Below are 24,118 nucleotides of genomic sequence, written 5' to 3' on the forward strand. Positions count from 1 at the left end.
GAGCCCCGGGAGCTCTCTCCATGCTCTGAGTTCCTGTGACTCCCTCCTCAGAGCCTCAGTGTGTTCCTCTTTCTTTTATTTTTATTTTTATTTATTTATTTATTTTTTGCTCTTTAGGACCGCAGGTGCGGCATATGGAAGTTCCCAGGCTCAGGGTCACATCGGATCTACACCACAGCTCATGGCAGCACCAGATCCTTAACCCCACGAGCAAGGCCAGGGATCGAAGCCACATCCTCATGGATACTAGTTGGATTCATTTCCACTGAGCCACGACGGGCCCTCCAGAGCCTCAGTGCTTTCATCTGTAAAACAGACAGAGTACAAGTGCCCAGCACAGCAGGTGGTAAGGACAGGACAAATGAGACAGTTCCTGAAAAATCCCAACTACTCACACTTGGTCGCTGCACAGGAAAGGCTACTTAGTATCATTGTTACTGTTATGAGTGTCACTATTATTATGGATTTCCTACCATTGCTATTATTATGATTACTGGGTTTCCCCATCATGGGGGCAGGCGTTGCCCTTCTCCCGCCCACCCCACCAAAGCTGGTCTCCCCTGGGCTCTGCTGCACCCACCCACTTTCTCCACGCCCCACCTTCCCTGAGCAATCCCACCCACCCCCATGGCCTTGGCCACCACCCACGGCTGTCTCTGGGCCCACTGTCCCGGCTCCCTCAGGGCCTCAGCACTGCCATGACCCCACCTCCTCCCGCCCCACAGATTCTGCTGCTTGGGTGCTGGGAAATCTTTTCCGCCCCAGATGGTAGCAAATCCTGTATCCTGTAGGAATGCCTTGGGCTGCAAATAATAGAAGTCCCAGTGAATGGGGACTTAACCAAAGAGGGGTTTGTTTCTCCAGTGTCACAAGGAGCCTGGGTTCCCCTGCTGCTGGCACTGGTGCAACGCCCTAGACCCACCCCTGTTGATTTCTCTTGACTTTGACCTCATTGTTGCAAGACGGCTGCCCAAGCTCCAAACACCAAGTTCTCAGAGAGCATCCAAAGGCAGGAAGCAGGGAGAGGTGCAGGGCGGGCTTTCCCCTTTACATATCTTCTCATGTCACATATCTTCCCTTCCCAGGGGACAAAACCTTTCCCCAAACCCTCCAGGAGACATCTCGAATCTGGTCCCCTGCATGTCACTGGCCAGACCTGACTCTCAGGGCCGCTCCTGGCCAGAAGACCATTTCCTACCTGACGAATGGCTCCACCAGGTGCCCATCACCTGGGCCAGAACCCGGACCCTCCCACCTCCCCATCCGTCCTTCCTTCTCCACACCCCGTCCTTCTTTCCTCCTGTCCTGGCCCCAGGCCCCTGTCTGCAGCCCACTGACCAGGAGGAGTGGGTTTTCTTTCTCCTCTTTTCTTTTTTTTTTTTTTTTTTTTTTTTTTTTAGGGCCACACTGCGGCATATGGAGGTTCCCAGGCTAGGGGTCTAATCAGAGCTGTAGCCACCGGCCTACACCAGAGCCACAGCAACGCGGGATCTGAGCCGTGTCTGTGACCTACACCACAGCTCACAGCAACGCTGGATCCTTAACCCACTGAGCAAGGCCAGGGATCCAACCCGCATCTTCATGGACACTGGGCAGGTTTGACACTGCTGAGCCATGAGAAGTCGGCAGAGTGATGTTTTTCAATCCAGATTTTTTTCATGACTCCTGCACCGGTCCAGGCTATCTTTCTTACCTACTCCTACTTTGCCAGTGGAAGCCTGCAGACTTAAAATTCCCCCAGATGCCACTCTAGATGAAGTCCCAGGACGGCCTGAGGGAATGGGGCCGTCAGCTGGGGGCGAGGTGGGAGCCAGCTGAGAGCATTAGCACCACAAGGACACTGAGCGTGTTTCCATGGGAACGATGGCATCCACCTGATGGGCAAGGGAGCTGAGGTATTGATCTACCTGTTCCCAAGGCCATGGCTGAGATCTGCCGCGGGGGTGGGACAGGGCGGGGCCTTGGTTCTCTGGCGCATCTGACCCAACCTGGTCCCTTGGGCAAAGGGATGCAGGTGCCAGGGGGCAGTAGGACAGGGCGAGTGGAATTCCCGTCCTGCAGTTGCCTGCCCAGCTCTCCCTCTACTCGCCTCTCAGGATGGTCCCCTCCCCTCCCCCACCCACCCAACCCCCAGCCCCGCCCAGCCAGCCTCACCCCTTCTCCCCAAGCCCCAGGTCTACTCTGGCTTGAACCCTGGGTCAGTCTTTAACCTTCACCTTTGCTGGGGCTGCAGGCCTGGGGACCTACCCTGACCCTGGGGAGGGGAGGCAGGAGGGGAGAGGGGAAGGGGAGCCAGGAAGCACCATCCCCGACCCCTGGGCACAGTCCCAGCCGGTCACCGGGGTGTCCCCTCCCTCCACTGGGAGCTGGGGATGGAGCTGGAGTCTGTGGCCGAGCACATTGGAGGAGGAGGAGCAGGAGGAAGCACAGGACAGCCCAGCCCATCCTCAGAGCATGTGAGACCACAGCCCTGATGAGATCTTGGAGCCACCAGGGCTGGGCTCGAACGCCCCATCAGCTGTAGAACTCCACTGCAGGCACTCCTGCGGCCCTCAGTCTCCTCGTCAGGAGAATGGGTTTGGTAACACCGCGGGCACAGGCGGGCTTCGAGGAAGGCAGGTGGTATTCACACATGGGGAAGGCAGGAAAGCCCGCGGCTCCTGGACCTGGGGGCGGGTTAACGAGGGAGGGGCCGCCCTAGCCATCCCCCTCCATCCCCCGCAGCCCACCACAGCTGCCCTGCCTCTCTTCAGCCTGCGAAGCCCAGCCCTGATGGCATCTCCGAGTGCCAGGCAGAGAGGGCCACCTCCTCCACCCCACGTGGCCCCGATCTCAGGGGCTGTGGGCTGCGAGCATCTGCGTCCTGGCCAGTCGCCCCACCAGACCGGCAGCTCCGCCAGGAAGGTCCAGAGCCTCCCCCTGGCCCCAACACTTGCCCAGGGCTCCAAGTGGGGGAGGGAGTGCCCCCTCCACCGCAGCCCCCCGGCCCCCACCCCCCTGTCCACGTTCTCCAACCCCTCCCTCAGGCCCCACCCCGCCTGGCAGCCTCAAGTCACAGTCCAAGCACAGACCCAGGGCAGGGAGCACCCAGGCTCTCGGGGGTTAAGGCAGCAGGGGAACCTGTGACAAGCGGGGCTGGGGTTTGCGGTGTGGCCTTTGAGGCCATTCCCCAGATTCCTCGTCTTCTCACTCAAGGTGAGATCTGAGAGATGGGACACCCCTTCGAGGCCATCTGAGGTGGGAAGGTGGGGGCCCAGAGAGGGCAGAGCTGTGTCCGAGGTGGCACGGCCAGCTCACACCAGGCTGGGCACAGAGCCTGTGGCTCCCAGCCCGGGGGCCCCCTCCTCACCCCCACTCCATGCGGCAAACCTCCAGGAGCAGAACCAGCCTTAGAGACTTCCCTGGGTGGTGAGAAGGAGCCGGGGGCTCCTGGGAGACCCACCAGCTCAGCAGTGCGCGCTGGGGGAAGGGCCCATCACGTGTGGCTCGGGTCCCCGGAGAGAGGGTGGTCGCCTCCCCCCTTCTCCACGTGCCCCAGGCCCACCTAACTGACTCTGGGTGGTGGGAAGGCAGGGGGGACTGGCGCCTGCCCTAGCAGCAGAGGAAGGGCCGCAGGTGCAAGGACCCCCCCACCCCCCCACCCCTGAGGCCCTCCCCATGCCCACCCCCTCTCCTGGGGTCCGAGGGCTGGTGGGGTCCAGAGCTGGCAGCAATGTCCCCTGCCGGGTGGTGCCCATGTGTGGGTTCGGGATGACTGCAGCTCTCTGGGTGTCTCACTAACAGCCCCCTGGGGTGTGGGCCACTGCGGGCACCCGGGCCCACAAGGCAGAGGGTGGCAGCAGCGACTTGGGTGGAGGCGAGGCCGGGAAAGCCCCAGGCAGGGCTGGGTGGATGACAGGCGGCCCAGCGCCCAGGCCGAGGACAGGACACTGTGTTTTGATTATTTCCAGTTTCCTGACCCCCAAGTCGTGATTTAATGTTCCTGTTTACTCCGAGGATTAGAACAGAAGGCGAGACGGCGAGGCTGGCTTCCTCGGCCTCCCCCCGCGTCACCCCTAAAGTCCCAGCAGGGAAGGGCCTGAGGCAGCCAAGGGTCCCAGGGGATGCTGGGGTCCCTAGGTACCTCAGGGACCTCGGATGGGCTCAGGGCTGGCCCCTGAGCAGAGCAGGTCCATTTGGGGCTTGGAGGGTGTGACCTGCCCACAGGAGGCAGGGCTGGGTGAGCCCGAGACTGTGGGGGTCGGGGCCCGGGGTCCACTTGCCCTGCTCCACCTGGTCAAGGGCAGATGCTCCCACATCCCTGGGCCTCCCCAGCAGTATCTGCGGCTTGGACTTTGGCTGGGACCCTGTCCCCTCTCGGAGGCTGAGTACATTTCAGGGACGCTCGGCAGCCAGAGCCAGAAGCCTGCGGCTGGCTGGGAGGGGCTCCAGAAGTTGTCAGCCCTGCTCCTCGCTCCCATAGGGGCCAGCTTGTCAAGCCACCCGAAATACAGCCACGCAGAGCAGCCTCTGAAGTTGCAGCTACATAACGGCCGAGAAAAAGAGTTATAAGCCCTCCGGGGTTGGGGGGGGTGTTTATATCAATACAAGTTCATGTCGTTGTGGGCAAAAAAAAAAAAAAAAAAATTAAATGCTGATCTATTTTCTGCCCAGGGACATCCTACCCTATGCAATCTGTTCCTTTATTCAGGAAACAGCCACCAGCACTGGGCAGGCGCTGGAACCGCAAAGAGCCGAGGAACGATGCAGCCAGGGCGGGGCTGGAGAGAGCCCCTCCTGGAGGACCGAGGGCCATGCAGGAGCGAGTCCCATGGGAGCAACTGAGGGCTGGGGACCAGGAGCACACAGCCCCAGAGGCCTCAAATTACCAGAGACTCCTGGAGCTTGGGAGCGCTGTGTGGAGGGCTTGGGTATCAGCCCAGCTCCTTCTTCCCAGCAAAGTCACAGCGGGGCAATATGACTCAAGGACCCCAGCAGCTCAGGGCCCTAGAAGAACAACTGGGACCGTCTTGTCCAGGCCACTCCTAGCCTTCGGCGGGCAGAGCCCAAGATGTCAGGAAGACACCCTCTGCCAGGGGCTGTCCTCACAGAGAGGGCACAGTGTCCCCCCCCCCGCTGCATGGCCCTGAATGTCACCACATCCAGGGTGGCAGAGCCAGACGGCCAGGAGACCACAGCCCCAGCCCTGTGGACTCCGTTTCCCATTCACTGAAACTGAGCCCAGCCCTCCAGCACCCACCCCCACCACTGAGGGCTGCGGGGCCTGGCGGGGGAGCTGGTTTCAGGGCGCAGCGCTTCATGGATATAGAGAGTTCACTCCCGAACCCCAGGCTGCCATCGTGGACTGGAACCGAGGTCCCCTCGGCCTTCTGCAGCCAGCGCCCTCACGGCCCTGGTGTCCAGTCCCTGCCCCACCACGACAGCTGTGTGGTTTGAAGCAAGTTTCCTGACCTCTCTGAGCCTGAGTCCACCGAGGTCTGGAACAGGCGTGAGAGTCTGTTCTGAGCAGATCTGAGACGTCCAAGGAGGCATCGAGGTGATGGCAGCTCTGCGGGACCTTGAAACTGAAAAACTGTCCCCATGGAATCGGGACCATCGGCAGCAGGGCTCTCCCCCCCACCCAAGTGCTCGGGGACACGAGGGCAGCTTGGGGACACGCAGACAGTCTTTGAAGCCCAATTGGCCTCCTCTAAGGCCTCCCTCGGGGGCTGACGAGATGTCCGGTGTGCGTTCCACATAGTAGGTGCTCAGGAAACACGGCTCGGGAGCCTGCACCCCATCAGGGACCACTCTAGAGCCACCGGACACGTGGCCCCAAAGGCAGGGACTCCGGCCCTGGAGGTCAGAGATCTCTGCCCACGACCCCTGCCCCCCGACACCACCTCAGGGTGAAACCCGGGTGCCCCGGGTCTGGAAACGCTTGGCCGGGGCGCTGGGGGCGGGGGTGGGGGTGGGGGTTGCTGTTTGTGGGAAGAAGCGGAGCCGTGGAAGCCAGCTCGTTCAAAGTTAGAGTGCCTTTTTCCAGAGCGGTTGTTTAGAAGGAAAAACATTGTCCAAATCACAGCCCAGAAAACCTGCCATCGCCAGAGAAACAGACGTCGGTGGCCAAGAAGAATTGCAAAACAGCGGCCTGGGGAAACGTCTGCTGGTGCCAAGGCCCGCGGGGCCGGGCGCCGGGTACCTTCATGGGTGCCGTTCCGACCTGGAGGCCCGGGGCCCGGGCCCCTCACCCTGGACGTCCCAGCCCTGGGCCAGGGACCCCAAAAGACACAATCGGGTGGTCACGGGACTTCATGGTTTGCAGAGAGGTCCCCCTGCAGCCTCCTGGGAGCCTCTGGGAGGAGGATCTTTGTGCCAGAAGGTAGAGGAGGGGGTCGGACAGCTGGGGGATGGTGAGGGAAGCCCCCTGCTTCAGCACCGGGGCCAGGGGCCAGGACTGGGGGCAGGAAGCCTGCAGGAACTCGGAGGGAGAGGGGACCCAGTTTGCAGCCACAAAGGAGAAGGGAGCCAGACACTGCGTTCCTGGAAAGGGGTCCCAGTGCCCCTACTGTGCCCACCACCCCACCCAGCCCCAGCCCTTCCCCCCAGGCTGTCCCGGCTGTCCCCCAAGCCACACGGGGCCCGCGGTCAGGCCAGGCTGGCCAGGCCAGGCCAGGGGTCATCTCCTGGCTCCATCAATGGGGGATCGACCCCAGGCGACTCCCTCGTGGCTTCAGCCCTGTGGCCCCACTAGGGTCGTGGCCAAGGCTGCGTGGCTCAAAGTGGCCGTCACAACCTCACACCTACTGTGTGCAGGGCTGGGGGCCCTCGGGGAGAAGAGGCAGTGCCCAGGGAGGACACAGGGCTCGTGTGGAGAGAGGGAGGGGCCAGGATGCTCTGACACGCTGGGCCCCGCACCTCAGCGGAAGGGCTGGTGCACACGGACCCCACTCTGCCATGGCCCCGTCCCCACGCCTGTGCATCCGGTGCCCGGAGCCCTCCCCACGCCCCGCCAGCTGAGACGCAGGAAGGGGAGCCAGGAGAGAGGCTGTGTGCTCACCGTCCACATGGCTCCCACCCAGACCACACGCAGAGGGGTTCAAAGTCCCACGGTGGAGGGCGCAGCTCAGGTGACCCCCTCCTCGGGAACAAGGATGCTGCTTCAGGGGCCACCCACAGCCTCTGCGACGTGGGGTCCCGGGGGTGGGGGGCGGGGACCCACAGTCTGCCCTGAGCTGGGGCTGGAGAACCACCCACGGGCGGGCAGCCGTCACCGAGGCACGACCTCCAGGCTGCAAATTCGTCACCTCTGTCCCCCCAGCCCCCACCGGCCTCGGGAAAGCTCAGGCTGAGGGCATGGCCTTTAAGTGGGGCCTCCAAGGACAGCAAGGTGGAGGGGCGGGGTCGAGTGTGACAGGCATGTGTGCAGCAGGTGACGATGTGGTCAGTGGAGGCTGGGGTGGGAAGTCCCTGAGAACCTGCACGAGTCAGGGGTGTCACCTTAGAGGCATAGTGTGGGCGGCAGGGCCTTCACCCCTCCCAGGGGCTGGCACCACGTGTGTCCATTTAACAGGACACACCGAGGCCTAGTGAACAGACACCACCCAGGGAGCAGGCCACAGAGAGTGCTCTCCCAGGAGGACACTGTGGCCTCCTAACCCTGGCTGCTGCCCCCAGGGTTCTCATGGGTGACAACAGCGTGTCTGTGAGATTCAGGGGAAGACCCTCCTCCAGGTAGGGTGCAGGCTGCATCCCAGAGCCCCCACCCCTCGGCTGGTGGATTTGCTGGGCACAACCGCACCAGCACAGCTGCCACTTTTTAGTGCAGCTAGATGTTGACATTGCCCCTGTAGCGCTATGTGGGGTTTTTTGGTGTTTGGGTTGTTTTTTTTTTTTTTTTTTTTTTTAGGGCCGCACCTGCAGCACATGGAAGTTCCCAGGCTAGGTGTCTAATCGGAGCTACAGCTGCCAGCCTACTCCACAGGCACAGCAACATGGGATCCGAGCCATGTCTGCGACCTACACTACAGCTCATGGCTTAACCCCCTGAGCGAGGCCAGGGATCAAACCTGTATCCCTGAGGATGCTAGTCAGATTCGTTTTTGCTGAGCCATGATGGGAACTCTCACCTATGTGGTTTTTTGTTGTTGTTTTTTTTCCACCTGTGTGTTTGCTTCTACTATTTGGGGGTGACTCTTTGGCAAAGTCTGTTTCCTCAACCAAAGAGTAAGCCATGTGTGTGTCTTGCTCACCTGTGTCTATTTTGCTCACCAGCACCAGGCCTGCCTCATATGTGTAGAATGAAGGGTCTCTTTTAACCCTAAACCAACTCGAATCGCCCCATTTCACAGATGAGGCTGGAGAGGGGATGTGACTTGTCCAAGGTCACACAGGTAGAACTGGTGAGACAGGATAAGAACCAAGCCCCTGGGCCCCTGGAGCCCTTACTCCCTGTTCCCCCACACCTCCTGCTCTGGCCTCCTGGGTTCTCCCCACACGTGGAGAGCAGAATGCCTACTACTCAACCCGGTCTGAGAGCCTGCCTCCCAACCTGGGCAGCCTTGAAGCCAGGAGGAAAGAGAGGCAGTATGAGCAGGATAAAGAGCCTGACCAGCTGAGGCTCAAGCCTTATTCAGCCCCGTGCTTCCCTCAGCTCTTCCTTGGTTTCCCATCCATACCTCAAGAGGTGTTGACCCAGTCATGCCCAAGATCCTTCCTGACTGACAGTCTGTCTACAGTCTAGAGCAAAAACATTAAATCTAGAGCACACATACCCCTACCCGTAATTGCTGCACTTGTGGCAGACATCACTAATTGATCACCTATCCATCTTTCCCATTGAGTTTACATTGAACATCAGACTCCTTCTCAACTCAGTGCCCAAGGCAACCATGTGATCAAAGTTGACAAATAAGGGAAACCCTTTCTGCAATCCCTGGTCGGGGGTGAAGCCAGGCTGGGAGCAAACCCTGAGGAGTAAGGCCCGTCCTTTCATCAAACAGCCCCCACCACCACCACCCCCCCCGCCTTCCCAAGGGAAGCCACTATAAAGAGAGTTCCGTGACCCATGCCGGTAGAAGGACAGAGGCTGCACTGTGTCCGCGCCTGCCTCCCCCACCAGACCAAGAGCCCCAACACCAGCCCAGAGACCCAGGCCCAGGCCAGCCCCAGCCCTAAAGGTGCCAGCAGAAGGTCGTCTCTTGGATGAGTCCTCGTTTCCAGGCTTGTTTCACGCCAACTCCTCCTTCAGTCTCAGCTCAGATCTCACCTCCTCCAGGAAGGCCCCCTCCACTTTTCCCTCCCATTCGAGTTAGGGTCCCTGTGGTCCCTCTGCCCTACATGCACTCCTTTAGTCACTCAGCAAATGCACTGTCTGGTATTTGCCTCTGAGTGTGTAAAGCTGTGGCCGAGGCTCCAGGCCCAGCCTGAGGCTGAGCAGCAGTAAGCGAGGCTGCGGTGCGTGGATGGAGTGACGCACCTGACACACAGGCAGCGCCCACCCGCCTGCTCATTTGCCAGGCTCCGGGGACACGCTGCAGGGCCTCCCTTGCCCTCTGGAGCCGACACCTGGGTAAGGAAGAGAGACCCTAAAACACAGCATCCATTAATTAAGTGGCCGAGTTCCCGTTGTGGCTTAGTGGTAATGAACCCGACTAGTATTCATGTGGGTTCCATCCCTGGCCCTACTCAGTGCGTTAAGGATCGGGTGTTGCCGTGAGCTGTGGCGTAGGTCCCAGACACGCCTGGGATCTGGCATTGCGGTGGCTGTGGTGGAGGCCAGCAGCTAGCCTAGGAACCTCCACATGCCACAGGTGCGGCCCTAAAAAATTAATTAATTAATTAAGTGGCAATAAATAGGGGACTAGGAAGAGGACTCTACGGCTTCCCTATGGCCCGATGGCTTCCCCCTGAGGATCTGATGTGTGAACACAGCCTGAGAGGGGCTTGGGGGGGGGCTGCTTTAACTCCCACACTTCCTTAACTTACCCAACCAGGGCTTTGCTGGGGAGGTCCTGGAGCCCTGGGGGAAGGAAGTGGCCCAGGGCCTCTTCCCTGCCACCCCCCCCAACCCCGGCCAGGAAGTGTAGACCCTGATGCCCTGGCCCCCCAGACGCCACGTTTCCCTGGATCCCGGTTCCCTCAAGGGGAAGCAGCCGCCTCAAGCCGGGCCCCTCTGGGTCAGCCTGCAGCAGAGTGAGGTCAGAAGGCCACCCAGAGCAAGCCAGCCGCCCCAGGGGCTGCAGTCAGCTCCAGGCTGCCAGGTTTGTTGGCCCGGCTGGTCTCCTGGTGGAGGGGTGACTTTAGCTCAGCCCGGCAAGGTGTGGGGGATGGGGGCAGTAGGCAGCCCCGCTCTGCCAGGCCCAGCCAGGCCAGGAGCTGGGGAGAAGTTCCTACCTGGGCTGCTGGGGTTCACTGCCCTGGTTGATGGGCACGGGGAGCGAGCGGGGCTGACAGCTCCCCCACCCATCCCCTGCCAAATTGTACTTAATTATAATGATAAAAGATGGCAGGCGTCCACAGCCACATCGCAGAACATGACAAACACTCCCGTCTCTGAGCCAAGCAGCCCGCTCCCCCGCAGAGGCCGGTGTTGCTAACAGGAGGCTGAGCGGGGGCACATCAGGCCACTGGCGGCCCCCCAGGCTGGACCCTGTCAGCTGGCTTGGGGTGGGGGCTGCCGGGAGGGGTCCGGGACCCCCATGGTCACCAGAAACCTGGGCCCACACCTCACCCACCCCCTGGGGTCCCTCCTTGTCACCTGCTCGTTTCAGCAAAGCAGGAAAACAGCAGCACTCGGCCTGGCAGGGAGGGGCTGCCATGCCTCTCAGAAGGTGCCCTCTCTGGGATCGCCCCTCCAGCCACACCACCCACGCCGCACCAGCAGCCGCCAAGGGGTCTGCAAGGACCTGGGGAGACCCCAGACCCAGGTGGCTTGGGGGGTCAGGCAGGGGGGTCCCCGGATGAGTAAAGCCCAGGTTCCCCTCCTGACCCAGCCACCCTCCTCTCCCGACGGGGACATGGGCCTCCATGGAGGGACCTGTGTCCCCAGAGAGAAGCCCCAGCCCCCCTCCAGCATCACGGGCAGAGCAGGGACGGGGCCTGCATCCTTCTTACTCCTCGTCCCAGGCAGCGCAGGCGGGCTGGGGTCTCGGTGTGTGGCCTTAAAATGAAGGTCAGGGCCAGCACTCTGCTCCCTGGGCGCCCCTCCACCGTCCCTTCTGTGTGGGTGACCGCTTCAGAGCCAGCGACAGGAATGACAACCGCAGCCGCTGTGATCGTGTCCTTGGTGGGGAGACGGTACAGAGTTGGGCCCGCAAACCAGGAAGGGCCACGCAGGCAGAGGGGACCACAGGTTAAAGGTCTCAGGGTCAAAGACAGGTCCCCCTGGAGGGACTGGAAAGCAGCTGGAGGGGGAGGGGCTGGGAAGCCCCGTGACCGTGACCGTGACCGGGGAAGGCACACTGGCTGCCAGCTGGGCTGCAGGTGGATTGGAGGGGACCAGGCTGGGGGCAGGGGAGGGACCAGGGCCTGGACGGTGCCATGGGAGCTGAGATGGGGGAGAAGGGCCAGCAGAGGAGGCATCAGGGGACTTGGGGTCCGAGGAAGCTGGGCCGGGGAGAAAGATCTGCTTTGTGGATGCACTTCCAGTCTTGAGATGGGGACAAGCGGGTCGGCAGGCGTGGGGTGTGTTTTCCTGAAGCACCCAAGGGCAGCCAGGTCCAGGCATCGTCTGGGCTCGGCCCAGAGGTGTTGGCTGTCACAACGTGGCATCTGTTAACACTTAGGTGAAGGCGTGGTGACGCAGACGAGAAGAGGCAGCAAAGATTCAGGTGCTGGGCAGAGCCCTGGGTCATCCCAGAGTCCATGAGCCCACGATGGGTGTGACAGGGAGAGAGGAGAGCAGGGTGTGGGCCACGGTGCTGAAAGCCACCGAGAAGAGGGACCCTGGGCTGCACCACAGAAGGCCTCGCCCATCAGGTCCCGGCAGGAGATCGCTGTGCATGCAGATCGGGTGGCATAGGAAGAGCTAGGTGTGGGCAGGTGGGCGACCTGCAGGGGTAGTAACTGCTGACAGAGTTACCCCGTCCCAGGCCTGGAGAAGCAAGAGGAGGGATGAAGTGACAGGTACCAAGCACCGGAGAGTGGAGTTGGGTGGAGAAGGCCAGTTGGGTAGACGGGGGAGGACCTTTGTTTAGGGCTGCAGGCAGCCCCCAGCACCCCGGCAAGGTGGAAGCCAGAAAATCCACACCCCAACTGTCTCCCCTCCTGTTCCCTTGGCAAACCCAAGGGGAGGCCCATGGGCCACAGGGCACCCTCTCCACGCAGCCACAAAGCAGGCAGAGGGTAACACAGAAGCACAGTGCCCCGGGGAGGGGCAGCTGCAGAGAAGTCAGCTGCAGGAGGAGCCCCGAGTGGAGGCAGATTCTTCTACAAAAGGGAGGACCGGGGCAGGAGCTGGGGGAGGCCAAGTATTGATGGTAGGGTTGGGCTTTGTTTTCTAGGAGCCTCATGCCCTGGATGCGGGAGAGGGTGGGGATGCGGGAGAGGGTGGGGAAGGCCCAGTGGGGACAGAGGTTGGATGGCAGGGGCTGTGTTTCCTCCCACCCACCCCCCGGTGCACCATGACACGGAGGCTGGATAGGGGACAGTGCTCAAGGCCAGAGACACAGGCGTGGCATCTGGACCAGATGTGTTGCTCACTCAGGTGTGGAGGGTCCGGGGCTCTCCCAGGCTGGGGTTCGGTGGCCAGGTGGGACAGGTATGAGGAACCGGAGAACTGTGATGGGACCAGAGTGGCCAAGAGGAGCGTGGCATGCCAGGCTGATGGAGGAGGCAGAAGGGGAGGAGTCGGGGGGCAAAGAACCAGGATGACCTGAAGCAGGGGTGAAGGACGCAGAAGGGGAGTCGATGGAGGAGGCAGACGTTTTTGGAGCCCGAGGGACTGGGTGTAGACAGTCCAGGTGTGCCCAGGGAGGGATGGTGACAGACGCTGGGGAGGGTCGTGGGAGCCACGGGGCGGGGGGGAGAATTGGGAGGCCAGGGTAGTGACTGGGGCACCCGTAGAAATGTAGAAACCGGGGTGACAGCCAGCGCTGGTGGGAGGGAAGGCAGAGGCAGGGGGCCAAGGGTGCAGTTGGAAGGGGGGAGCCTGGCTGGAGAGGAAGGCTGAGTGGGGGCACAAGCAGGTTGGGGGGCTGGAGAAAGCCAGGTCAGCCTCGCTGGCGGGCGGCTGGGGAGGAGAACGTGGAGCTGTGTGCCCGGCACATCTGGGCTCCACAGGCATCACCAGTCTCTCGCACAGATGGGGAGACTGAGTCCCAGAGAGGCAAGAGTGGGTACCCCCCCAGAGCCCAGACCTGAGACCCTCCTCCTGTCCCCCATAAGGCTGACCCTGCTCATTCTGGGGGTGGCAGAGGGGGTACCACTGAGGCAGGTGGTCCGCTGAGGGCCCATGGGCACCCAGCCGTGGCTCCACCCAGCCCGCAGGGCCCCAGGGTATACCGGCCAGGCTGTTCCCCAGGGGCTGGGAACCGGGGCGTGTGTGGTTGGGGGCCGACTGCGCGGAGCGGGTGGATGTGCTCACGGATGTGCTCCGCGCGTGGGTAATTACGACCGCAGGGGTGACGGGCGCCTGCAGGGAAGGGGCGTCGCCTGTGTCTCCAGGCGGGGTGGGCGGGCTGGGAGGGGAGCGGTGGGGGCACGTGGGGTAGGTGGCTGTGGGGGCTGCCTGCAGAGGGAGCCGAGGGGGTTGGGTGGATCCGGGGGTGCGGGTGATCTGGGGGCGCTGCGGCAGCCTGCACGTGAGCCTGTGTGTGGGAGGAGGGGAGGATGTGGGTGGGTGGGAGCTAATTAGCTGGGAGCCTGGTCTCCGTGCAGAGCCTGGACGCCAGCCTGCGTCTGGCAGCCTGGTCTCATCCCGCGCCAGCCCCCCCAAGTCTTACTGTGGTTCCCCATCTGCCCTGAGCCCCCCCACACACACACACACATGCATACAGCTGCCCACCAGGGACCGCCAGGCAGTCTACCTAGAGCGCCCCCACCCCCACCCCACCCCGGTCAGGGCAGGGGGTGAGCTCGGAAGGCCATGGGGGAGGAGAAAGAGCTTCATCTCACACCTGAGGTCCCACCCCACACAGGCTCTCTCGGGGCACAGGAGGGCCTCCTGACCCTGCCCAGGAAGGCCCGCACAAGCCGCCAGGGTCCCCGGGTAGGGGAGGCACTCACCCACCTGGCAGAGCAGGTAGCCCACCGCCCCCCCCCCACACCCGCGACTCTTGCTCGCGCTCCTCCCCCCGGGGTTTCCACGCCCCTGGGCCGGGCTGCGCAGCGCCGGGCTCTCGGTCTCAGGGTGACCTTCGCCTCTGCTCCTAAGATGTGCATTTCTGCAGCCCCTGCCCCTCTACCCCCAAGGCCAGCCTGTACGCAGAACTGCCAGGGTGCAGAACAGACCTGGAGTTTGGGGTTTGAGGATGCAGACTGTTAAATTTGGAATGGACGGGGGGGGGGGGGGGGGGGGGGGGGGGGCAGGGCCCTACTGTACAGCCCAGGGATCTGTGGTCACTTTGCGGCACAACAGAAATTGAAGACACACTGTAAATCAACTCTGCTTTGATTTTAAAAAAATAGTTCTTTAAAAGGCAGGATAAATAAGTAAATAAATAGGCAGAAGGAGCTAACTCAGACGGTCAGGGGCTCAGCAGATTGCCCGCCGAGCCCCAGGAAATGGGCCCCGCTCCATGGGCTGCAGGGTGGGAGAGGGGGGCTTGCCCATGGCCCGGACGGGCCCAGAGGTCAGAGGCTGCCTGCATCCTGTTTGATTAACATCTGTTCAATCACTGTCGGAAGCAAGAAGACACCTGTCCACCCTTTTGTCCATCAGGCCGTCATCACCTTTCCCTCTGCCCATCCATCTCTACCTACCTCAGCCCCTCAGCGCCCGGACCAGGCAAGCCTGCCGGTAAACATCCATCAGGCTATCCAGCTGTAGCCCCCGGTCCATCTGTCCACTGTCCATCCTCTCATCCATCTTCTCATGCCTCATTCTGCTCATTCATTGATCCAGCCAACCACCAGCCACTGGCCGTCTCTCAGTTGATCCAGTCATCCGTGGATTCACCATCCAGATTGGCCGTCCACCACTCACACACAGTTGGCTCGCCCAGCCAGCCAGCCAGCCATCCGTAGATCCAGCCCTCCGACCATTCACCTGCCCAGTCACTGACTGCCCCAGCCGTGCATCCGCCTGTGTACACAGCCATCCCTGCACCCCCTCACTCATTATTAAAATTTGGCCCCTTTGGAAGGAGGGCCACTTCCTTCCCTGCCCCCCCCCCATGGTGTGTCCTGTCCCATTGTGGCCAGCGCCTGACCTGACCTCTGGTACAGAGTTTGCTCCAGGGTGGTGGCCCTGGTGCTACTCTGCCTGGGCCACCACCAGGGGCAGGAGGAAGGGGACCCGGACTGTGACCGGAATAGCAAAGGTCTTGGCCCTGCCCTGCCCCAGCCTCCCCGACTCTATCAGTTCCCTGGGGAGCAGGGGACTTCACATCATCGTCAAAGGAACTCCTCCTGCCTTTGCTGGTGCCTCGATTCCTACCATAAAAGTATCTTCGATAGCATTCTCCCTCTCTTATACGGCGGTCAGGTCAGGGCCAGACGCTGCTCTAAGGGCGTACAGTTACCCCTCATTCAGGCCTCGTCATCCCGCAGCTGTCTTAGGAGGCTGGCGGGACCACTGTACCCATTTTACAGATGAGGCATAGAGAAGTTAAGCAGAGAAGCTAACGTTGGCTGGGTCCTGCCTGGGTGCCCCGCTGTGCTTTGTGCTGTACTCGCATTATTCATTTGCCTCCTCCCAGTGGGATCTTTGCTGTCACCCCCCACGTCACAGCTAGGTTACCTGAGACACAGTGACATATACAAGGTCACAGAGCTGGAAAGTGGGGACGCTGCAATTTGAAGGCAACTTTCTGGCTCCCACGCCATGCTCTCAGCCACCCAGGTTACTGCTGGAGGTGCTGCGGCTGGGCTGTGGCCTCAACGTGGGGCGGGGGGAGGGTGGCTGGAGGCCCAGACCCAAAGGAGCCCCAGGAGTGCTTCCTGTTGGCTCTGCGGGTCCACCAGGCTGAGGCCAGGGCAGCGGGGAGGAAGCCACCCACTGTCAGGAGGGGGTGGGACCCAAGTCAGGGGCCTGAGAGGAGAGCCCCTCACAGGCGGTCTCAGAACTGACTCATTAAAGGGTCAGGGCCAGGGTGGGGACCAGGAGGGCCGGGGGTGGGTACTCCTGCAGAGGGCTCCAGGCCTGAGCCGTTTGTGAGGTCCCACCCAGAGCTAAGCCAGGGGGATGCCTCTGACAGCATTCAGTAGGCGCTCAGTACGTGTGAGTTACCACCCATCTTGGCTCCTCTAAAAGTTTTACCCATTAACTTTCTCCTGATTGTAAAAGTAAGCCACACCGATCACATGGCTGCAGAAAGTTTTGGGAAATGGAGGCAAATGTGAAGAGAGAGATCGAGTCTTCTGGAATGAGCAGGAGAGCACGGCTGCTGAGACTTGGTCCCCGGGGCCCGGGGGAGCCACCGCAGGGGACTGCAGTGTTTCTCATCGTGCCCCGACCAAAGCCAGGCCGGAAGCAGCCCACTAGCCGAGGGGTGTGAGGACCTACTCTGGTTTTTACTGGTTCACCCATTCCTTAGCAAGCATTTCTCAAGCACCTACTGCATGCCAGACCCTAGTGTGCCAGGGGCCAGAGACGTCCACGGTGGCCCCCAGAGAACTGGGAGTGAACTGTGGCCCCACAGAAACCGGGCCCTGATCCCCAGAACCTGTGAATAATCTCTCATACGGCAAAGTCTTATCTGATGTCATTTAGCCAAAGGATCTTCTGTTGTTGTTTTTGTTTTTGTTTGTTTGGGGTTTCTTACAGCCACACCTGCAGCACATGAAAGTTTGTGGGCTGCAGCTGCCAGCCTACACCACGGCCACGGTGACGCTGGATTTGAGCAGCATCTGCCACCAATGCCGCAGCTTGTGGCAACGAGGGATCCTAACCCACTGAGCCAGGTCAGGGATTGAACCAGCCTTCTCAGTGAGACAGTGTCGGGTCCTTAACTCACTGAGCCCCAAAGGGAACTCCCACAGCCAAGGATCTTCAGAGGAGGTGAGCCTAGGTTATCCAGGGGGCCGTAAACGCCGTCACAAGGCAGAGGGTTGGAGACGCACAGAGGCCAGAGGGAAGCGAAGACAGCAACAGAGACGAGCAGATCACACTACGAATAGAGCAATGCGGCCACAAGGCAAGGCCCCGGCGGCCACCCAGCTACTGCAGGAGGCCAGGAACCCATCCGCCCCCGGAGCGTCCAGAGAGAGCCCAGCCCCGGTCACACCTTGATTCCAGCCCCATGCAACTGATTCCAGACCCCTGGCCTCCAGAATATAAGAGAATGCATCTCGGTTGTTTTAGGTGTGTGGGAATGTGTTACACAAAGTACCGCAGCCGCCATATGGGTCTGGGTTCTTCGGAGAAACAGATCCAGTAAGATGTATACAGAGAATGACAAGTGATCAGCTCCCTCAATTGCAGAAGCAGGCAGGTCCCAAGGTCTGCAGGGTGCGTCGGCCAGCGGGAGGCCCCGGGGAGCTGATGGTTTAGTTCCAGTCGGCCTTGGTCTGTTTGAGCTGCTGTAACAAAATGCCGCAGACGGTGGCTTCAAAACGGCCAAAACTGATGTTTCACAGTTCTGGAGGCTGGAGTCTGAGATCAGGTGCCAGTGTGGTCAGGTATGGACCTCTCTCTGTACCTCACTGCGGAAGGGGCAAGGGACCTCTGGCCTCATGGTGAGAGCACCAACCCCGTCCCTGAGGGTTCCGCTCTCGTGCCCTCGTCACCTCCCAAAGGCCCAGCTCCTAACACCACCCCCGTGGGGCTTAGGCCTCAGCCTCTGACCTGAAGAGTGGTATTCCGTTCAGGCCACAGCCCTATCCAAGTCTAAAGGCCTGAGACCCAGGGGAGCTGGGGACCTAGCTCCATCTGAGGGCCAGTGGGCTCAGTACCCAGAGCTGATGTTTCAATCCAGCTCTAAAGCAGGAAAAAGCTGGTGTCCCAGCTCAAAGGCCATCACGCAGGAAGAATTCTCTTACTCAGACGAGGGCCAGTCTTTTGTTCTCTTCAACTGATTGGGTGAGGCCCACCCACACTTGGGGGAGCACCTGCCTTGCTCCGTCCACCAATTTTTTTTTTTTTTTTTTTTTTTTTTTTTGCTTCTTAGGGCCATTCTCAGTATATGGAAGTTCCAGGCTAGGGGATGAATCAGAGCTGTAGCTGCTGGCCTACACCACAGCCAAGGAAACTTGGGGTCGGGGGTGTAGCTGCAACCTACACCACAGCTCACGGCAACACCAGATCCTTCCCTAACCCTCTGAGCAAGGCCAGAGATCAAGCCCACATCCTCATGGATACTAGTCGGGTTCCCACCAATTTAAATGTTAATCTCAGGAGTTACCATTATGGCTCAGCAGGTTAAGGACCCAGTGTTGTCTCTATGAGGAGGCGGTTCGATCCCGGGCCTCACTCAATGGATTAAGGATCCAGCATTGGCGGCTTGGATCTGGCGTTGCTGTGGCTGTGGCTTAGGCCTCAGCTGCACCTCAAATTCAACTCCTAGCCTGGGAACTTCCATGTGTCCCAAGTGTGGCCATAAAAAGAAAAAAAATTATAATCTCACCCAAATCACCCTCATGGAAACACCCAGAATCATCCTTGAGCAAATATCAGACCACTCCACAGCCCAGTCAGGCAGACACAGAAAATGAGTGATCTCTGAGGCCACAGGTAACCATCACGGGCCTTATGTGCCAGGGAGAGGGGCCGGTCCTTATCTTGAGGGCAATGGGGAGCCATAGCAGAATAATGACTGTTCCTGTTAGGGTCAGTTTGTATCGAGAAAGACCTTGTCCTGTGACTGGAAGGGGGTCCAGGAGGAGGCCTGGGCCCAGCGGCAGGGATGGGGGAGCGAGACACGCTCAGCAGGTGGTGGGGGGCAGGGAGGGGGGGGCGCCCCGTGGGTCCCTGGGACGGACGTGGGCGGCCAGCAGGGGAATCATGGGTTTCGCTGAGCAAGGGGTGGAGGGGTGTCACATCCTTTGCCCACCTCTGCCCCATCGTCAGGGTGTTCTCACAAGCAGGGCTCCCCCACCAACCCCCCGCCACCCAGGAGTGTGGCCCCAGGGGAAGGGGCCCTGCCCCCAGCCCCAAGTGCCACCCTGCAGGAGTGGCCTCAGCTCGGCCCAGCGCAGGACTCAGGGCCCCCTCAACCTCTGGTGCACGAGGAGGGGAGTGTGAAAAGCATCCTTTTTACTGAAGAAAATGGAAAAACCTCACCTCACCTCAACTGGAATCAGCTAATTTTCTCTTCTAAATGGGGCGTAATCAGATTCAGACCACTGTCTCATTTCCAGGCAACTTTATTCATTGTTATTTTTATTCCAAGAATTCCTTGGCATTTTTCTGGGAGCCACTGAAGTGTTTAATAGCTGCCTAAGTAACGACGTACCCTGTTTGGTGCGAAACCCAGGAACAAATAGTCACAATTTGGGGGGGGGTGGGGGGAATCCTTTCCTGGGAGGACACATGAGGTCCCTGGACCCAGGCTCGGCACTGGGGGTCCCCGGTTGGCTCAGTGGACAGAACGCAGGCTGGGTCAGGGGTCTCTGGCTCACCAGGCTGAGGTGACCATTCTGAAAGGCCAGGAGCCTGGACAGAGGAAAGCGTTCAGGCCTCTGGGTTGATGGGGACAACATCAGGCAGAGGTGACACACCTGGGATGCGGAGGATGCGAGGCCTTCAAATCAGGGGACTCGGGTCCCTTGGGGCCTCCAGCTCCACAATGACACAGGACTCCAGGGACCTGGGGGAGGCGGGAGTACCGCTGTCTCCCCATCAAACAGAGATTCCTGGTCCATGGCCTCCCCGGGGTGGCCCCAGCTCTCTGTAAGGACGAGAGTCACCAGCTCGTCTGCGCACCTTCTCGGTGGCCAGTCTAGAAGACCCCTTTCACCGGAGGGTGTCCCCAAGGGCAGGCAGGGTCTGCATCTCCCCGTGTCCTCTGTGTCCAGCATGGGGACACCGAGGTGGCCGTGGACGGCCAGGATGAGTGGACAGAAGAGAGGGCAGCCAGAGGACAGTGAGAAGGCTGCCATCACAGCCAAGTCAAACCTGGGCAAGGGCTGGGGCCAAGGGACACAAAGGACAATGCACAGGTGGCGCCCACCAGGCTAAGGGGCCGTTTGGATGCAGACGGTGTAGACAGAGAGATGTCTGCCAAGACTGAGGCAGGTCCGGGTCACCACAGTTGACATGGGGCAGCTCACGGTTGGGGGATGTCAGGCCAGGGGGAATTCACTAGAAAGTTGGGGGGTTTCAGAGGCTGAGGAGGTTCTGGTCGCTGGAGCCAGGAGGGGGTTTGGAGCAGGGTTTAGGCTCACCTGGGGGAGATGCCCAACGACTCTCGGGCTCAGCATCCCCCTAGGGCCCTCTCTACCTCCTGGGTCCCACAGAAGCGCTGCCCTGGCCCTCCCAGCTATTTTTAGCTCCTCTGGGTCCCCTAAGTCCACAGCACATGCAGCCACCAATAGCTCCTGGGTTTTGTGAGAATTCCTGAGCATTTGAAGAGGCCTAGCCAGTATGTTTCCCACTCTTGTTGCTTAAATCATTAAGTGGCTCTTTTGTAAGAGTCATTTGACGTTCAGGAAGTCTTTTGATGCCTTTCAAAGGGCTTTTTAATAAGCATTTCTCATCCTTTTCTCTTAAAAACAGGAAGTTACCCTTTGCCAACCATAAACACCAGAAGGTCCGAGTTTGGTTGGCGATGCAGAAGCCACAGGCTCCCGATGGCTTTAAACCGCCCAGTCTTGGCCAGGGCCCCAAGCACAGGGAGCTGCGGGCTGAGGGCAGAGGCGGGAGCCTCGGCTCAAGTCCCCGAGTCCCATGCTGGGCCCCAGAAGACCACAAGGGCAGTTCCTCCCCAAGGCGGGATGTGCCGGCCCTTTGCTGGGACTCCTCCTTGGAGAGTGGTCCTGGCATTGCCCAAGCCAGACACCCAGAAGTCACCCTCCGTGCCCCCACCCTTCCCCGGCCCCCTGGCTCCAGCCCCATCACTGCCCCTGCGGGGACCCACCCTGGCTGCCACCTGCCCTGAACGCATGCTCGGTCTTCTTTGCCTGAGCGGGGGGAGGGGAGGGGGCACCCAGGACCGGACCAGGCCCTCCCATCTCCCCTCCCCCTCTGCTCCAGCATCACCAAACAGCTTGACATGTCCGTACCTTCACCTGTCCTGATTCTTCTGCCTGGAAGCCTCTCCTTCCGCTTTGCCAGGCAGAGAGCTCCCACCCCACCCCCGGGGCCCCTCTGCTCCAAAGTCCTCCGTGGCTCCCCAGGCAGCCTTTCCTCTTGAAGCCCAGAGCTGGCGGGCTCTGCTTCAGGTCTCTGTGATTCTCCTGGCACACACCGTGTGTTACTGCAAAAGCACCCATGTACCTGTCACCCTGCTAAACGGAGAGCCCCTCAGAAATGGGACCGTGTCTTTTGATCTCGGCCCCAGGGCCTGGCCCGCAGCAGCCCCTCAGCCAGCAGAGTGTCAGGCCATTGTGAGAGGCGCAGTCCAAGCTCAGGATTCAGGCTCTGATTCCGGCCAAGCGCCTGGGCCTCCCTAGGTAGGGCAGGTCCGTACCCACCACCCAGCAAGAGAAGACCTTGGCAAAGAAACTTGACCTCTGCTCATCTGTGCCCGCTCCAGCCCCACCCCCAGAGCCCAGGGGCTCTTGGCCACACTGCCCAGGGCCAGGCCTGCGGCAGCACCTGCTGTGTGGCAGCTCTGGGGCAGCAGGAACCCACCCCTGACCCCAAGGAGCAGCTCTTTCTCCCCAAGAGCGGGATGCCAGGGGGTGCTGGGGTTCTGATCAGGGGCTGCAGGAAAAGGCCCCAGCAGCCCAAGAGAGTGAAGGAGAGACCCCCCCCTCCCCAGAGGGTGCAAACCCTGCCCGTTCGCCAGGGATGCAGTGGGCGCCGAAAGCCTGGCAGGAGACAGATCTGAAGCCCTTGCAGCTCCCTTCTAAGTCGGGCATTGAACATCCCTCATTCATTCATTCAACAAGGATGCTCAGCCTTGGGCCTGGGGGTTGGGCTCAGAGGTGGACCAGGGAGGGCCTGCCCTCCACGTGCCCCCAGCCCGTGGCAGACACATCCAGAAATAAACGACCATATCCAGGGTGCCAGGAACCAGCTCGCTCAATGCTATCCCAATGCCGGGCTCAGGGCCCAGCACACAGTAGGTGCTTCATCCACAGAGGTGTGTGGACTAAGTGCAGAGGGCTGAGGGCCCAGAGAGAAGGCCTGCAGGGGAGTAGGCCGCAACTCCCAAGACACGAGGGGACTGGGTGACAGGTCGGGACCCCACCGTGGGTGCAGGAGACCCTGGGGGTGTGGGGTCAGGAGCCGCAGGGCCAGGTTCATCCTGGTGCATCGCAGGAGGGGTGCCGGGGTGGGCCAGGGACGGTGCACGCAGAGATGTCACGGCAGGTCCCTTTGTGACACACCCCAAATGACAGTGGCTTCCACAAAGTTTCCTGCTCACTTAGAAGTCTGAACTGAAACAGGAGCTGCTCCCCTCCAAGACTGCAGGGGGTCAGCTTCTGATTTGGCAGCTCTGACCTCTCAGAGCAGGGCCCACGTCCCCGGTGGCCACGTGCCCTCCCTTGCCCCACAGAACCCAGGCACTGCACAGTCCTGTTGCCAGGTGCCATCCCAGGCCACGCTTAGCTGCAAGGGAAGCTGGCACATGCAGTCCTGTGGGGCAGAAAGCCCATCCTGGGAAGGAGCCGGCAGAGCGGCGGAGGGGGTGTGGATCTTGGCAGAGGGAGGGTGGCAGGAGACGCTGAGCTGTGTGTGGCCGTACTGAGTGATGACTTGCCTGGGGACATCTGATGGAGAAGTTCAGGGGACACACACCTGCAGGGAGAGGGCAGTGGGAGTGGAAGGGGGACCACAGAGAGAAAGCGGGGCTCCGACAGGCCTCCGGGGGGCAGGGAGGAACATGCAGAGGGCAGCATCCTACAGCCCAGAGGGAGAGACGGTGCCAGTGGAGGGAGCCGCTGTCAGTCAATCTCCAGGCTAAGCCCTGCCTTCGGGTCCTGGAACGTGGGTCAGAGACCAGACCGAGGGGGCTGAGGACTGGGGGTGGGGGTGTTCCAGAAGACCAAAGGCCACGGAGAGTGCAGGCTACAGCAGATGGGGAGGCAGGAGGTGCAGAGGCACGAGCAGAGCCGTCCACCCAGCCCTGAGGACAGCCAGCCCTCAAACTTCCTGGGGCAGGGTGCACAGCCCCTTCCACACCTGGGGCCACCTTGGCTCCCCCTCCAAGCCTCCCAACCCCACCCCTCCCAGAGGATGCGGGGGCGGCGGAGGGGGGGGGGTGTGTGGCAATGAGGGGCGGGCTCCAGACCTGCCTTTTCTTTCTTAGGAGCGTGGCGTTCTGGGGCCCTAACTTTAAGCGGGATCCTGTACCGAAGGCTCTATCGCCCTGATTTCATTTGACCTTGGAAGCCTTGCAAGCCACTGCCCTTGGGCGCAGGGGAGCCTCTGCCGGGGGCACAGAGCCAGGCGAGCATCCCGTTCCTCTTCTAGAGACTGGGAGGTGGAGGCTCGGAGAGGCCAGCTTCACCCAAAGTCACCCAGTTCCTGCGCTGAGCCTGCCTCCCAGGCTGCCGTCTCCGCAGCGGGGCCCTGTCATTGTGACCCGGAGCCCAGAGCAGCCCCGACGGGAAGGGGGAACCCAGAGCTAGGAATCCCCAGGGAGGCCAAGCTGGCCTGGAAACCCTGCAGGGGGGTCATTCTGGGAACTGGGGGCTGGCCGCTCTCATCACCTTCTTCCCTCCCCCGTTGCTCCGCCCTCTCCTGCCAACTGCTCCAGAATCTTGGCTGCCCTTGACCAGTGCCAGTGCAACCCTGGGGGCCGGACTCAGACCCAGACCGCCTTTTCCTGGAACGACTGCCGTGGGACTCGCTGTCTCCCCGGGCCAGGTTGCTGGAGCAGAGGCTGGAGGTCAGAGCAGCAGCCCTGGGCCCCTCTGGGATCACACCCAT

This window comes from Sus scrofa, unplaced genomic scaffold (assembly GCF_000003025.6).
Source record: "Sus scrofa isolate TJ Tabasco breed Duroc unplaced genomic scaffold, Sscrofa11.1 Contig1914, whole genome shotgun sequence".
Taxonomy (NCBI): domain Eukaryota; kingdom Metazoa; phylum Chordata; class Mammalia; order Artiodactyla; family Suidae; genus Sus; species Sus scrofa.